At 48.5% G+C, this 16,650-nt stretch overlaps 1 protein-coding gene and 1 long non-coding RNA gene across 6 annotated transcripts in view; one reads left to right on the top strand and one right to left on the bottom strand.

Moving 5' to 3' along the window:
- The window catches only part of YEATS4 (YEATS domain containing 4), a 76,166-nt gene that overhangs the window by 17,128 nt on the left and 42,388 nt on the right, over positions 1-16,650 (bottom strand). For all 5 annotated transcript variants that reach the window (XR_012038959.1, XR_012038960.1, XR_012038961.1 and 2 more), the window contains one exon: positions 8,902-9,013. The gene's annotated coding sequence lies outside the window, so the exon portion shown is untranslated. The remainder of the gene's footprint in view (positions 1-8,901; positions 9,014-16,650) is intronic.
- Positions 4,177-12,040, top strand: LOC140642525 (uncharacterized). The gene is made up of 3 exons (XR_012038964.1): positions 4,177-4,501; positions 5,303-5,388; positions 11,734-12,040. It is a non-coding gene; the product is annotated as an uncharacterized lncRNA (long non-coding RNA).

The raw sequence follows: 16,650 nt of genomic DNA, 5'->3' as shown, positions 1-16,650 counted from the left end.
TATTTCTTTTTCTCCCAAAACTCTAATAAAAATGAGAATTTGAAAATTACAACCATTAAGTACAACAGAATGTAAAATGAGGCAAGAGAAGATGAGAGGTATTAACAGAATCTTCACAGATGAAAGGCATATGGAGAAGCAGTGACTGTTGGCCTTTACCTTCTCTGCAACGTGCCCAGGGAGGGGAGCCTATGAGAACGATTCTCGTTGCTGCCGCAGAACCTGAGAAGTCTCAGGTATACCCCCTTTTCTGCCGTTGCCCTATGGTGATAGGTGTCATGATAATCCATGATATCTACTGGTGTGCAGAGGCTGGTGGGAAAGTTAAAAAAAAAAAAAGCAGACTCTTTTATATCTAGTCTTCAGGATATGAATTAGGTTCCAAAAATGAAATGCGCTTCCATTAGACCTGGAAAGTAGAAATTAGGTGCAAGCCATCTTCTTGCTCCTTTGACCGTTGCTTCTGGCCAGCATGGGTGTGGAGACAATGAGGTTTTCTGCTAAATTCTAGGTCCTAGATTCAAGAGATATAGCTGCAGCATGGCAATGGCGGCTTCATGAGCCTTGGGACACAGGCACTAAATTTATTCTGTTTCAGCCCCTGGAGGCCTAGCCTCGCCTTCTTTCCAAGCTCTTCCAATGAATTTGGGAGCTCATTAGTTGAATTAAATCTTTCTGATGAAAAAAAAAAATCTAGATTGGTTTCGGTTTTATCTAATGAACCATGACTGATACACTACTCATTCTTACAGAATAAAGGATGTTTACAATCGGCAGATTTGCCAAAAATAGTACTAAAATATCACTCTATGGATTATTTGCTGATTGCAAGTGTAATTTAACAGTGGGGAGATCTGGCTGTGGCCTCCTTAACTCAGTAATAAATGTTAGCATCACTAAAAGTGAGACAGTCAGAAGTAGTGTGTCTAAAATGTGACGCAATATAAAGTACATAACAGGGCAGCCCGGGTGGCTCAGCGGTTTAGCGCTGCCTTCAGCCCAGGGTGTGGTCCTGGAGACCCGGGATCGAGTCCCACATTCGGCTCCCTGTATGGAGCCTGCTTTTCCCTCTGCTGTGTCTCTGCCTCTTTCTCTGTGTATATCATAAATAAATAAATAAAATCTTAAAAAAAATAAAGTACATAACATAAGCTACGAATATTCCTGACAAAAATGTTTAACTTAAATTGAAATCAGCCTTTATATTCCATCTCCAGTTTACAGGAAATAAAGGGGTAGATGAACATGTTAAATGACACCAAAAAGGAAACAAGACAAATCCAGAAGGTGGGACAAAGCTAGGGACAAGGGGCCCAACCCAACAATTCAATGGCATAAAAAAGAGGGTGGGGAGTACTACTGAAATCAAAAGATAATTAAGCCATACAACAACCTGAGCAATGTGTGGTTTTTATTTGAATCCTGGCTTGAAAAAAAGGCTGTAAAACACATTTTTTGAAACCATTGGGAAAATATGAATATGGTCTGTTATATAATATGAAGGCATTATTATTAGTTTTGCTAATTATGATAATGATATTGGGTTTTTAAAAATATTTTATTTATTTATTCATGAGAGACACAAAGAGAGGCAGAGACACAGGCAGAGGGAGAAGCAGGCTCCATGCAGGGACCCTGACGCGGGACTCGATCCCAGGACTCTGGGGTCACACCCTGAGCTGAAGGCAGGCGCTCAACCACTGAGCCCCCAGGCATCCCTGATATTGTTTTTAAGGGATGCATTTTAAAGTATGTAGGAATGAAATGTCATGATGTCTATAATTTAATTTAAAATATTTCATGAAAAGAAAGATGAAGAAGACATGGCCAATTGTTCAATCGAGGTGCAAGTATATTGGTAGCTATTATGATACTCTTCTTTTTTATATTTTAAGATTTTATTTTTAGGTAATATCTACACCCAACATGGGGCTTGAACTTACAACCCTGAGATCAAGAGTCACATTTTCTTCTGACTGAGTCAGCCGAGCACCCCTCTACCTTTCTTTATATTTGAAAATCATAATAAAACTAAAAATAAATTAGAGGTAGAAATAAAGAAAATGATGAAGTTGTAGCTTGGGGGAGTAACTGAGTCAAGGTCGCTTTTACTGTGGACATGTTTGTAAGCTGAAGGGGAGGAGGCAATCCAGACAGAGGGAGGAACTGATGGAGTGAAGTCAAGAAGGGGGATAGAATGGATTGTAGGGTATGTGAAGAGTTTAGGCCCACAAGGGAAGACCAGCACCTATTCCTCTGAGACGAGGACAAAAAATAATGAGTAACGAGATGAAAGCGTTCTAAAGTGGAGACAGCCAATGGGAATAGGCTTCCACTGGAGGAAGGCTCAGGATAGACCAAGGCTGGTCAATGAGGGTGTGGGGACTTGAGGAGAATGAGAAAGTTCTGGAGGTGATGCTGGGTAAATTCTGTAGAGATGCAGCCCTGAAGAGAGTTGTTACCCAGATGAAGTTAGACAGTATCCATTTATAAATGAGACAAATTGGCGTGGTTTTATGATTTCCCTCAGGCATGCTCATCAACCTGGGAATGGAAGAAAAAGCAGAGAATCCTAGATTTGCCCTAAAGTGGAGGAAGGGAAAGTGTGACAATCCCACAAGTCAAATAGGTGAGTGTGGGTGCTTTTAGGTTTTTAGTAAGGCCAAACATAACTGGCTGCATTGGAAGCCCCCCCCCACCTCGTATGGAGCTTTGAGTGAGACTGGAAGAGTGTTAGTATGTGAGGACGAGAAAGGTGGAAAGGGATAGGAAATCATGTTTGCCGTCAAGGATGGTGTAAGAGGAGTAAAGATGTGGGGCAAGTAGAGGGAATTAAAAGTTGTAGTCAAGACAGAGAGCACAGTGGGGAGAAGTTTGGAGATTCTCAAACTCCCAGTGGTGTTGAGGTTCCATGTATGGCCACCCAGACGTGTAACTGAGTAGAAAATTAGTCAGCCAAGGTAGTAGATGACAATGAACGTGGGTGTAGTAGGCGGCCCCTGAGACAGCCCCTGAAGACCCCCGCCTGTTGCTCATGCCTTGGTCTAACTCTCTCCCTTTGACTGTAGCCTGGACCTACGGACTTACTTTTAACAAATAAAGTAAGGCAAAAAATAATGGGCTATCCCTTCTGAGATTTGGTCACAAAGACTCTGGCTTCCGTCCTACTTGCCCTCCCTTGCTTTTTCATTTGTTTGTTGTATGTGAAGCCAGCTGCCGTGCTGTGAGCGGCCCGGTGGAGAGGTCAACCAGGCAAGGAACTCAGGAAGGCCTCTATCCAACGGCCCGTGGAGACATGAGTCCCCCGACGGCCACATGAGTGAGCTTGGAGTGACTCCTCCGCAGCCAAGCCTGGGAGGACTGAAGTCCAGCTGACACATCATTGCACCCCGTGTGAGTTCCTGAGCAGAGCGTCCAGAAGAGTCTTGCCCAGTGCTCGGGTGGCTCAGCCAGTTAAGCATCCCACTTTAGGTTTCCCCCCCGGGTCATGATGTCAGGGTCATAAGATCCAGGCCCACGTCTGGCTTTGTGCCGGGCAAGAAGCTTGCTTGGGATTCTCTCCCCCTGCCTCTGCTCCTCCTCCTCTACCCCAGAGATTCTCTCTTTACCCAGCTCTCTCTCTTAAAAGAAAGAAAAGAAAATTAAAAATTCTTGCCCAGATTCCTGATGCCCAGTAACTGTGAGAGAGTAAGCATTGCTTCAAGCCGATAAATTGAGGTGATTTTATATGCAACCATAGAGAACTAGTACGGTGGATGCTGATATCTTAAGAGTGACAGGAGACAAGAGAGCAAGGAACCTACAGATTTAAAGCGGAGCTTCTGTCTCTGTGGGTCTCTCATGAACAAATAAAAAAAATAAAATCTTTAAAAAAAATAAAAATAATACAGCAGAGCTTCTCCAGGGCTGGCATGCATACAAGTCACTTGCGGTCCATGTTAGAATTCAGACTGATTCAGCATTTCTGGGCCTTGAGGTGGGTAAAGTGGGGGGAGGGGGCGGTTCAGAGAATCCAAATCAATGTGCTTGTGGAAGGGGTCACATTGGTCAGCAAAGTAAGGAGGCAGAGTAAGGCGGGCATAAGCCGGGTGCAGGGTGAGGCTAGGGAATCAGGATGGAAGGATCAGATGAGCAGGTGGGTGGGGGTGAGAGCACCAAGGCCCGAGTGTTCCTAAGGCTGGCTTTTGGGGGTATAACGTTTGGACAGGTCATAGTCCGGGAATAGGATTCTCTCTCTCTCTCTCTCTCTCTATCTCTGGATTGATGGATGTCTCCCTGCCTCTATTTAACAAAAACTGACCCTGGCAGGCCAGGCCAGGCGGTTAGAGCAGGTGGAGAAAGAGCCGGTTGGGTCAGCGGCCCTGTTGGGGCACCCCCAGGTGCTGGGCGGTGAGCAGCCCCGCGGAGGAGTGAGTCCCCGGGCCTGATGGGGACAGCGGGCGACACAGGCGCGGCCCAGAGCCACCAGGGCCGAGGGGGCTGTGACAGCTGGAAAGTAAAGGTAGCCCGCCCGGAGGCCGTGGTTTGTCGCAAGGACTGGGGGGGGGGGGGGGGGGGGGGTAGAGAAAGGGGTCGTGCGCTGGGGCCCGCAGGGGGGCACACGCCGAAAGGCCTTGGGGGGCTCTGGGCGGATGGGGGTGGGGAGGCTCCCAGGACCCCGGCGCTCGGCCTCCGACCTGGGCTTGGTCTCACCTGCGGGAGCAGAACTTGCAGACTGTCCAACAGGAATATTGCCCCCCCGCCCCCCCATATTCCTCCTTGTAAGTGATGACCTTGATCTTCGGACACAAACCAGGGTCACATGAGTTTGGGGCGCGGCGGCCAGTGTTTCCAGGGCGGGGTCAGGCCAGGAGAAGGCGGGATTGAGCGAGGCCCATGTGCGAGGCCCGTAGCGGCCACGGGGGCAGGAGCGCTCAACCCCCCCGTCCCCCCCCCCCCCGCCCTCGGGGTCATCGAGTCTGAGCGGGTCCCCCGCCCCCCCCCCCCCGGACCTGCCCCGCCCCTCCCGGGCCTCGGCGTCATCCGGCCCCAGCGGGTCTCCCCTGGGTAGCGGGGAGGAGGACCGCGCTTGCCCCGCCCTGTGCCACCCCGCCCCCCCCTCTTCGCCCCCCCCCCCCCGACTGGCCAGACGCGGGGTGAGCACGGCCGAGTGCTCCGGTGTGCGTGGGGCACACGCAGCCCGCCCGGGGGGTCCCCGAAGTCGGGGCCGCCGACCCCCAAACTGGGCCGCACCTGCCCCGCGCGCCCCCTGCACAGGGAGGCCTTGAGGTTTTACCCGCCGCGTCTCGTTTTCTCTTCTCAGGATGAAATGCTGTGACGGTCCTCGGGGGACAAATGGGTTTTCCCACCGAAATAATGTGTATGTCGGGGCGCCTGGGGGCTCAGCGGGTGAGCATCTGCCTTCTGCCCAGGGCGTGACCCCGGGTCCTGGGATCGAGTCCCACACCGGGCTCCCTGCACGGAGCCTGCTTCTCCCTCTGCCTGGGTCTCTGCCTCTCGCTCTCTCTCTCTCTCTGTGTGTCTCTCTGTGTCTCTCTGTGTGAATAATTAAATACGATCTTTAAAAAAATAAACCAAAAAAACAAAAGGAAGAAAAAAGAACTGTGCGGGTCAGGCCTAAGCAGCAGCTGGGAGGCACATGGGGCGCCCCACCTTTCATGACCTCCCCGGCCTGCTCTTGGCACCTGCTCTTGGCGCCAGAGCGTGTGCACAGACCTGAAATCAGGCTGTTCCTCTTGCTGTTCATTAAACCTGTTGCGCATTGGGCACCTGTAGACACAGACCCTGAGCCCCACCCGTGCCTCGAGCCCGGGTAGGCCGCAGCCCTAGCGCCTAGAGCAGGTACAGAGTGGTCCAGCGGGTTGGGAGACAGGATTGGCTTAGCCTTGCCCTTCATGACTGGGTTTTGGTTTGTTCTCAGTTTTTAATGTCGTGGATAAAGCTGTTACAGACACCCTTGTACGAATTGGCTTCCCCCCTTTTTTAGGTTACTTCCTTGGAACATATTTCCCCCAGGATGGAGCCAATGGGTGAACAATGAGGAATCACTTAGGATTATAAGCAGAAAAAGGGCATGTCATATTTCCATCTTTATTCTTTGTAAAAATTTTATTTATTTATTCATGACAGACCCAGAAAGAGAGGCAGAGACACAGGCGGAGGGAGAAGCAGGCTCCATGCAGGGAGCCGGATGCGGGACTCAATCCCGGGACCCTGGGGTCACTGCCTGGGCCGGAGGCAGATGCTCAACGACAGAGCCACCCAAGTGCCCCATATTTTCATCTTTAAAATATCTGTCCAGTGAGGGTAATATGTATTCTGGGGTTCTTGTGAACACTCAGTGAGGTCAAGAAGGTGAAAGAAGAGTAAAGAAATGATGCAGACACGGATCTTTCTACTCCGGGTTCTCAAGAAGCGCACTTAGCAGAGTCTAACCCTACTTCACTACAGACCCCGGTGGCTTTCCCCGCACAATCACACACTCCGGGGTTTTCCTCGGGCTCTTATTCTGTGTCCGGATGCGGAGGACAAGGCAGTGCCGCGAGAAGCAGAGGACCCCAACAACCACCCACCAAAAACAGACGTGCCCTTGGTCTCGTGGCAAAGTACCTGTTTGGGGAACCCAGAGCAACCCCAGAAGCAGGAAGGTGGCCTGCTCTGAAGCGTGACAGCTTCGGTGACTTGGTGAAGAGAAAGGAGACACTGGGCAGCTGGGGTGGCCCAGCAGTTTAGGGCTGCCTTCAGCCCAGGGCCTGATCCTGGAGCCCCGGGATCGAGGCCCACGTCGGGCTCCCTCTGCCTGTGTCTCTTCTTCTCTCTCTCTTTCTCTCTCTCTCTCTGTGTCTCTCATGAATAAATAAATTAAAATCTTTAAAAAGATAAAAGAAAGGAGACATTGACTGGTCTAGACCCTGGCTTAGGGGCAGCTGCTCACATTTCTCTGCTCTCTTCATTTTATCCATTGCAATCCTCTTATACCGAAGTCCTGCTTTTGCTTCTCCCTCTGCCCATAGCCCTCCAGGTGCCCTGGCTTCCCCCCCTCGGGGCGGGTGTGCCGCCTGTAGAGGTGGCCTTGATGGTCTCCTCTGGCCTTCGCGGCCCTGGGAGCAGGCGTTCCCCAGTGCTGCCCACTGTCTGGATGGCAAGGCCTGGTCTGGCTCCAACCTGAGGGTCTTGGTGCCCCAGTATTGTCACTATTGTCACACCATGACCCCCTGGTGTGTCGGGGTGGGGGGCACCGGGATCACCCTCCAGCGTGCTACAATGCCTGTTCCTGGCTCGGGGCCCACAGAATCAGAATCTCAGGAGGGATGCCTGAGGATGCTGGGCACTTCTGGTTGTTTGGGTAAAAGGCAAATGTGTACTCGACGCACGTGGCCACTGCCTCAGAGGAACACCCACTCCTACAAATCCCCATGCTCTTCACCTTCCCAGTTGTTACCTCTTACTCTTCAAGGTCCTGCTTTCTAAAACAGGCCAAGGCAGTCACGTCAGAGTCGCATCACAGACGACAGACTCAAATGACAGGACTGGCATCGGAGAGCCGTGCAAGGAAGAAGCCCTCGATCCCCCTGTTCCCAGTCCCTCCTCATCTGCGACGGCCTGATCTCTACCATTGAGGCTGGCATTAAATGTGACGTTGGAAGACTGTCATAGGTAGAATTGAGTGTTCCCCCCCAAACTCGCATGGCCAAGTCCTCACTGCCAATACCTCAGCATGTGACCTTATTTGGAAATAGGGTCCTTACAGATACAATTTGTTAAGATGAGCTCATACAGGTGTAGGGTGAGCCTCTAATCCAATACGACTGGTGTCTATGAAAAGGGGAACCCTAGACACAGAGAGATGAGCTCACAGGAAGACACCGTGTGGACATAAAGCCTAAGGTGACGCATCTGTGAGGGAAGAATGCTGGAGACCACCAACCAGTCACCAGATGCCCGAGGAGAAGCCGGAACGATTCTCTCTCCCGGCCTCGGGAGGAGCCCACACTGCCGACACCCTGACTTCTCTCTTCTAGCTTCCAGCACGGGAGGCCACACGTTTCTGTTCTTAGGGCGCCCGGTCTGTGGAATCTCAGCACGGCCACCAGGCCCCAGAGACCTTGGTTGTGTTCCCGGCACAGCCGTGGGGCCCTTGGGCTCCCACTCTAGCTCCTCCGACCTGGGCCATCTCAGCAGAAGGACAGAAAATACGTCGTGTTCAACAATGAGATCTGCGTGACGTGCCCGGGGAGCACTGACCGCTCATGGAACTGCCCTTCACCAAGTGGCCAACGGGCAACTGCTTTGGGGAGGCCATCAGCAAGAACAACCTGCACTGTGTGAAGACAGCGCCGGATATGGAGGGGCCTTCGGTGGGCCAGAGAGTGGGGTCAGGACAGAGGGGCTCCCAAGCTCCTGGCCAGGGCCAGCCGCCCCCCATACCAGCCCGCACCCCTTCTTGCCTGGTCAAGAACGTCGCTCCAGCCTTCTCCCCTTTCCTGACTACTCTATCTTGATGCCCTTCCTGTGCTGAGTCCTCGTCCCCACCCCCCCCAACTTGTTCCTTTGGCACGCTCAGAGGCTCAGGCCCGGACCTCTTCTCTATCCACACACGCTTCCTTAGTGATCTCATTCAGCCTTTGGCTTTGCACCCCATCTGTAGGCCAACAACTCCCACATCCATAACTCCAGCCCAGACGTTCTTCCCCCTGCCCTTCAGATCTGTACGGCCAACAACTTGCAGCCTTTCTCCATCTTGATGGTCATAGGTATCTAACTCATCTAACTCATATGGTTGTTTTTTTTTTTTCCTTTCTTACACACCATATCCAATCCGTAGCAATTCCAATTGGCTCTACCCACAAATGCGACCCCAAATCTGATTACTTCTTCATCACTTCTGCTATTACAACCTACTTTATGCCGACATTGTCTCTTGTCTTGATAACAGAAGTTGCATTCTATCTGGTTTCCATCTTTCTACTCTTGCTCTCACACGCCCAGCTTGCGGCACAGCAGTCAAGGAGACCTGGTTACAACAGAAGAAAGAACATGTCACTCCTTGCTCAAAACCCTCTAATAGGGTCCCATATCATTCAGAATAGGAATCCTACAGTGTAAAAGTAGAGGTCGCTCCAGTGGTCTGCAGGTTCCTGTTACCTTTCCCGACTTCCACAATCCCCCCCCACCCCACCCCACTGCTCCAGCCACCCTGTCTTCCCGAGATTCTTCAAACATACCAAGCACTCCAGTGTTGCTGTTTCCCTTGTCTGGTGTGCTCTGACCCCAGATATCTACTTGGCCAGTCCTTTCACCTCCTTCAAGTCCTTCCTCAAGTGTTGCCTTCTCAACACGGCCTACCCTGACTATTCTATTTAAAATTGCAACCAGCCCCCAACAGTTTCAAGTCCTCTTATTTTTGCTCTTCATTCTTTTCCCATTCCACTGATAACCTAGCATACCCTATATAACTTACTTATTCATGATGTCTATTGCTAATTATCTATCTCTCCCTACTAGAATACCTGTTTCATGAGGGCACGAATCTTTGTTTTGCTCGATCTACTTCAATCTCCAAGAACAGTGCCTATCACTAGTAGGCATTCAATAAACATTTGTTGAATGAATGAAAGATTAAGAAAATAGGAATTTGTATTTCTCCTTAAAAAGGATTAGTCTTATTTTCTGGTGCAGATTCTCATCGTGAACTGAAAGCTAAAGGACTCATCTGTCAAGTTCCCAGTGAGTGGTTTGGCAATTATATCAACTCCAGGCAGGTCCTCTTAGGTCGATAGACACCTGAGGCTATTTATTTTATTGGTGCAAGCTTGGTGTGAGAGCATTTTGGTCCAGTTCACGAAAACAGCAGTGTTCTAACCAGCAGCTCCAATAAATCTTACACATTCTTGAGCCCATAAGTCCTGGCCTCTTGCCTCTCTACACATCCATTCATCCAACTAAGAAGAACGTCTTGTTGGAGCACACAGGAGCACTTGATCAGTAAGAGCAAGGGGAAGGAACACAATCTTCTTCCTTTTCTGCCCAGGGGACAAAACTTGAGAGCGACCAGCTCTTTGCTCAGTACATACAGAATGTGATGAGAAAAATCTTGCATCCCTTTCCACATACACTGGATGGCTTGCCCAATGTGCAGAGATAGATAAAGTAAACATGTGGAGCCATGCACGTCTTATTCCAAGGCAAGTTGTGTTTACCTCTGGGATGGCCAGTTAACCTATGGCCATCAAAGTCCATAGGGACTAGTAGGCCGAGAGACGATTCACCCAAAGGAGTACGCTGCCCATAATTTTCTGATTTCAATCTTCCCTTACTCCAGCCACTATACTAGCAGTCTCTCATAGCTGGGACTATGGCTTATTAATTCATGAACTCTGAAGCCAGATTGTGTGGGTTGAGTCCCAGGATTAGCACATACCAGTTGTATGAGCTTGGACAAGTTATTTAACCTTCCTGTGCCTTGATCTTCTAGACTGTTAAATGAACATAATAACACGACCTGCCTCATGAGACTGTTGTGAGGATGAAATGAAATATATATATATTTTACATACACCACTTAGCACAACATCTGGCATGTGGGACGTTATGAATATATATACTATAAATGTATACTCATATGTGTGTATATATGTATGTGTGTGTGTGTTCTCATTTATGTAATTAGAAGTACGTTGTATCTTGGTGAGGCAACAGAAATCATCCGAGATTATCTTTCAGTGTAACCCCTGCATTAGAATCACGAATGAGCCAGTTGTTTGCTGAAAAGATCCTAACAGGGTATTAGGGAGAAGGGTTGAAGGCTAACCCCCAATGTGATTATATTTGGAGATAGGGCTTTTAGGAGTTAATAAGATTAAACCGAGGTCGTAAGGTTGGGGTCCTAATCTGATTGGATCGGTGGCTTTATAATAAGAGGAAGAGACAGATCTCCCTCTCCTTCTCCCTCTCCCACTCCCCTCTGTGCACCCACCGAGGAGAGACTATTTGATGACACAGCAAGAAGGCAGCCATCTGAAAGCCAGGAAGAGAACTCTCATCAAGAACTGAATTGGCCAGCACCTTGACCTTAGGTTTCCCAGCCTCCAGAAGCATTAGAAATAAAGTTTTGTTGTTTAAGCCACCCAGCCTATAGTATTTTATTATGGAAGCCCGAGCAGAGTAGAACAAGTTGAAACAGGATGCGCGCCCAGATGCTCTCTAATAATGGGAGTTTGTTGCTAGGAGTCCTGGGGCACCGTGGGGTGTCCTCTGCTCCGTGGCAGCCTTCTTGGTCACAGAGCTTCCCAGACAGGGGTATCGCTAGGCTCGGGGAGATATCAAAAACTCAGCATAGATTGGGATATTGCCTACTCTTTGTTTAGTTAGGGTTTGTATTTCCTGGTTGAGTTGACTTGTCACCGTCTGATGCAGAGTGAGCCCCATCCGGTAGTTTGACACCAAACTCTTCTTGGCCTCCTTCTGACTAGCTCATTCCTGGGAAAGTTTGGTTCCAATCAGGTGTGGCTGGAGGAGTAGCAGTGGTTTCACATGATAAAAAATATAACAACTTTGTGCAGAACAAACCACGAAGGGCTTATTTCTCAGAAAGGGGCTGCGGGCCCAGAAGACCTTGAGAGCTTCAAGGGTCCCTCCCTGGTACAGAGTCTCACCCTTTCCATGACAGCACAGCCTGAAAACAGCAGTTTTGGGGTGGATTGTCCTATAATGCTCCTTGTGTTGGTTTTCTAGGGCTGCTGTAATGAAGCACCACGAGCTAGGCTGCTTAAAACAACACAAATGGATTCTCTCACTGCTTGGGAAGCCAGAAGCCCAAGATCAAGGTGTCACGAGAGCCACGCTCCCTCTAAAGGATCTAAGGAAGACTTCTTGGCTCTTCAAACTTCTGGTGGCTTCAAGCATCCCTTTGCCTCTGTCAGCACAGCACCAATGTCTGCCTACCCTTCGTCTTCTTAGGGCTTCCTCTCTGTGCATTTCTTATAAGAACACCACCAGCCACTGGATTAAAAGCCATTGGAATCTAGGATAACCTCACCTTAGCTACATACGCAAAGATCCTATTTCCAAATAAGGTCATGTTCGGAGGTTCTGGGTAGACATGAATTTTGGGTAGGATCGAGGGACAGACACTATCGAACCTACCATATTGCCTTAGTTAAGATTCTTTAGTTGAAAAGTACAGAAAAACACACAAGCCATATTTACAAAAAAAAAAAAAAAAAAAAAAAAAGGATTTTATTGCTAGGACACAGGAGTGTTTTACATATAGAATCCCAGGCCAGTGAAGCAGACAGGTGGAGAGAAGAACCCAGAACTGTGCAGCTATCCGAAGTGCTCTCTCTCTCTCTCTCGCTCTCTCGCTCTCTCACTCTTATCTCTGCTCCCCGCTGCCCATCAGTTTCATTCTCTCTCTAGACAGGCTTTCTTCCCATCTCCCTGCTCTCAGCAGGCAGCAGATGACCCACCCATTGCTCCACAGTTTACACTTCTGTTCAAATAATCAGTTCAGATTGGATAGATTTGGTCCCAATTCTGAGTTCCCGGGATAATCCGATTGGCCTACCTCACATGGCTTGCTCGAATCCTGGTCCAACCGTCGAGGGTCAGTGGGGGGGGATGATGCAGGAAATCCACCTGCGGGACGGGGAGGCACCTCAGAGTAAGATGCATCACTGTGAGCTGCGCGGGTGACCCCAAAAAGGCCTACACGTGTCTTGGGTTTCACAGCATTGAACAGGGAACGCAGTGTTTCTGCGGATGATCTCGTCTGATTTGTGCAGATTCACCCACAGTAGGCGTCTCTGGCCTTGTGCCCATTTGACAGACGTGGAACCAGACCCGGCGAGAGGAGGTAAGTAGCCCAGGAAGACGGTCACTGCGAGACCAGACCCAACATCACGTCCTCTGACTCCCAGCCTGACGCTTCCACCTCGACACGCAGCTCAGAAACGTAGCAGCTCTGGGGCTTGTCTTGCTGCCCAGCGTCACTTAGGTTTGCTTTTATTATCCCAGTTTACGAACCTACTTTCCACGGTAACGTTTCGTGGCCTGAAGATTACAGCCATTCTACTCTTGTCTCATTTTTATTTTACTTATTTTTTCTTGTTTCATTTTTAAAAAAATAAAGATTTTATTTACTTATTCACGAGAGACACAGAGAGAGAGAGAGAGAGAGACAGAGGGAGAAGCAGGTTCCCTGCAGGAGCCTGATGCGGGACTCTATCCCGGGACCCTGGGGTCCCGCCCTGGGCCCAAGGCGGACCCTCAACTGCTGAGCCCCCGGGCGCCCCTACCCGTACCCTTCTTCCCACCTCGCATCACCCTTCTCGTCCAGTGCAGTGTCTGCACCATCCTGACCCCTTAACGTTTCCTCCCAGAAAGTTTTCACTGGGGTCAGGATATACTACAATAAAACAGGACATCATTTTCCTTTTACATATTTGAACTCAAACCCTCCTCCTTCACATTTTATTATTTCCTTCTTACCAACTCTGGCGGCCACTCAGTTCACAGCGTTTGGGGAGATGGGGCTGTTTGGGGCTCCCCCTTTGTAGTCCTTTTATTCCTTTCTTACGTTTTCTCTGATTCAGGCTCCTCCTTCTCATTTTTTCTTTTTCTTTTTTTACTCATTGGATTCCTCAACCCCATGACCTCTCATAAATGACTTTGCCTCCTCTTTACCGAAACTCCATTAATTACCCAGGCTTTGCTTAATTCCCTTGAACTTTCTGTCTCTATCTTATATTCAGCTTCTTTCCATTATCTCAGGGAAAAATCATTCCTCTTCTCCTTAGAAATTAAAGTTTTCTCCCCAAAGCTGCCTGGAACCATTAGCCTCACACAATTCCTTCTTTCTGACAATTCTCTTTAGCTTTCATTTGTAGCTTCTCTTTTTCTTTTCCCCAGGGAAAGACAAGAATCCAAACCTTTGATAGGCCTTGCTGCCGTCTTCTGTCTTTGCAGCCCCCCCCTTCTGGAATAAACACCACGTTTGTGTCGTGCTCCCCATCCGTCCCCTGTCCCTGGCACCCCTCTCCACTCCTCTGTTGAAACTGCACTTTTTGAAAACACCTGCCATTCCTCGCCTCACTTTGTTCATGTTTTCATTTAAGTAGCCAAGCCCCGTTAGGAGAGCCGCTTCAAGCTCTCGCCTGCTCATCCTCGCCACCTTCATCATTTCCGGGTCCTCTCTGGGTGATTCTTCTTCTGGTTACAGGTTACATGTTCCTGCTTCCTGACACAGTTAGTAAAATTTTCTTGGATGCTGGGACATTGTGGGTTTTACATTGTTGAGTGTCTGTGTGGGTTTTGCTGTCTTCCTTTAAGAACTATGTTTTGGGATGCTGGGCAGCAAGGGCCCTTGATCCTTTGGGGGCTTTGCTTTGCAGCCTTTTTAGGATGGACATAAAGTCAGCTTCATATTCCAGGAATAGTTCAGTACCATTACCGAAGCATGGCTTTTCCAGGGTTCTGTAGAATACTGCTGGTGGTCAAGGAGGACACCCCCACTCCCACCTCGCCCCGTCACAACCTGAGCAGGCCCCGTGCAAGCCCACGAGCTGTATAGTTCGCAGCTCCCCAGCCTCTCTCTACCCAAACCGTGGAACTTCACTGCACCCAGCCAGGACTCCAAAGAAGCCCATGCGGACTTCTGGAACTCCTTTCCTAGGTGGCGTCCTTCTCTCTGCAGCTCTGGCCTGCAAACTTCCAGCAGCTTCAGCCCTCCTGGATTCAGATCTTTGTCACCTCCACTTAGTAAGACTATTGTGTTTTACGTGGGACCCCCCCTTGCTCGTCCACGCAGGGCAGAGGCCTCCAGGCAGAAAGTCATGGCCTCTTAGAGGGAGGCCCTCTTCAAGGGATCGCAGTCCCAGTCCCATGCTACCTGTCGGCCAAAGTCCAAAAAACAGTTGTCTCCCGTATGTTGTCCAGTTTCCCAGTTGTTCAAGGTTAATCCCAGGTGCAGTTATTCAATCGTGGCCAGGAGATGGAGGGTCGGAAACTGCTTTTTTGAAGGAGAGCGGTGATTGCTTCCAAGTCATTGCGAGGGCCTTTCCTTAGTGTCCTGAGGTGGTGGCAACATTCGGGGGGCACCTTAGGCCGTGCCCTGCCTGTCTGCCCTCACCTGCTCCCCTCCAGAGGGCCCGGTGATTAGCTGAGCTCAGTGATAAAGCAGGTGGGAGTCGAGGCCGGCAATTTCCAGTTTGACCAGGGAACGCAGCTGGGAGTGGGCAGGTGGCCGTCTCTGGACAGGTCAGCGCAGTTAGCATTTGACAAACATTTGCTGCTTGATTTTGGGCCCTCTGTGCCCTCATCCATTAGTTGGGTGGCTGAGAGTTGAGTGTGTTTAATATGTACATATTTTAGTATTAATGCTATTATTTTCCAATCTCAGCTAGGGGAGTTCTGAAGGCTTTTCTATTCTTAAGAATGTATGCTTGGGGGAAAAAAAAAAAAGAATGAATGCTTGAGTGATTTGAAATTCAAATTACCAAGAATGTAATCTTTGCCAGATTTATTGTATTCCTTTTTTTTTTTTTTCTCGATAGGTCTCTTTCAACTTATGTATAATTCCTTTGTCGGGTTCTTCCGGAGCCGACCCAGTGTTTATTCTTTTTTCCTTTGTATCTGTGTTTCTGTTCTGGGTGGCTTAGCAATATGCTAAAATTTTCAGACTTTGTTATCTCAGATAAAATTACGTAGGTTAATATCTTTTATTGTAAATTATGTTTTCCATTTACTTTGGCTAATGATTCCAGACCCCTACAGTTACATCCATAAATTCAGGATGATTATGCTGCCACTGAGATTGAAGCCTCATTTTTCCCCTGAGGATATTGCCATTAATTATACATAACTCCTCCGTGTATTCAGTATAAAACACATTAAACTGTGTCAAAAAAGATGTCTGTGATAAACAGAATAATGATTAAAAAATAATCTAGTCTTCCACATTTGTCAAAAGAAAATAGCTCAGATACTCTGATCACTTGCTGTAGTTTTTGTTGATAGTGGACGGCATTAAGGTAAACATTAAGCAAAAGTTTTTTGTTTTTTTTGTTTTTTTTTTTTACATTAAGCAAAAGTTAATTATGTATCTTTCAATTATTCTTCCAACTTTCAAGAAACTTGTCAACACAAGCTTGATGCCTTGAGACATAAATGCCACTTTAAAGGAGTGATTATCAAGCTCAAACTGACAACTCTGTGTTTAAAATCAAGGACAATTAAATATTTGTTTATCACAGGCATTAACGTGATGCCCTGTAGGCTTTGTTTCCCGTCCTTTTAAGAATGTCTACAAAAAAAAAAAAAAAAATGTCTACAAAACGGACAGACTAATTTTTAAGAAATGCCTCTCACGGATAATGGTTTCCTTAAAAAGGGGTTTTAAGACTCCTGTGCTGTTTGGCGCCCCTGGCTGCCTGGGTGTGCAGGAGGATCCGCCGATGTGGCATTCACACATACACAGTATGGTTTAGAGACGCGATATGAAAATTATACTGAATAATAGAATCTTTGTCTTAGGCTAAAAAACAACAGTCGAGGCAAGGGTATATGCTAATACAACCAGAAAGAAGGAGATGAAATCCCGGAGCAGGAGGAGTGAGCAGAGAGTCAGGGACAGAGGAACAGGACCTACAAAGT

Source organism: Canis lupus, chromosome 11 (assembly GCF_048164855.1).
Source record: "Canis lupus baileyi chromosome 11, mCanLup2.hap1, whole genome shotgun sequence".
Taxonomy (NCBI): Eukaryota; Metazoa; Chordata; class Mammalia; order Carnivora; family Canidae; genus Canis; species Canis lupus.
The sequence above is the reverse complement of the archived record's forward strand: the minus strand, read 5'-3'. Positions and strand labels throughout refer to the sequence as shown.